Below are 467 nucleotides of genomic sequence, written 5' to 3' on the forward strand. Positions count from 1 at the left end.
AGACGGAATTAGTCCTGCTGGACTAGAGAAATCCGTTACTCGTGGGTAAAGAGTACACCCTCTGCAGAGAATAAACCTATTCGAATAGCCGTGTCCATGGTTAAGGATTACAGTCTGGGATGGGTCAGGTGTCGGTCTTAGTGTCGGTCTTCGGAGGTGAAACCGTTAACCAGAAATGGAATTACTACTCGTGACTTGTGATATCTATGATTATTATTATTGTTGACTAACCCGTGATATTATTGTTATTACCGAATATCTCTGGGATGGTTCTACCTCCGGGGTATTCATTTTGATTGTTTCTTTTAAAGCCCTTTATGTGGTGTCGCTCAGACGCCCGACTGTGGCATTTCTTTTAAAGCCCTTTATGTGGTGTCGCTCAGACGCCCGACTGTGGCATTTCTTTTAAAGCCCTTTATGTGGTGTCGCTCAGACGCCCGACTGTGGCATTTCTTTTAAAGCCCTTT

This window comes from Triticum dicoccoides, chromosome 5B (assembly GCF_002162155.2).
Source record: "Triticum dicoccoides isolate Atlit2015 ecotype Zavitan chromosome 5B, WEW_v2.0, whole genome shotgun sequence".
NCBI classification, from domain to species: domain Eukaryota; kingdom Viridiplantae; phylum Streptophyta; class Magnoliopsida; order Poales; family Poaceae; genus Triticum; species Triticum dicoccoides.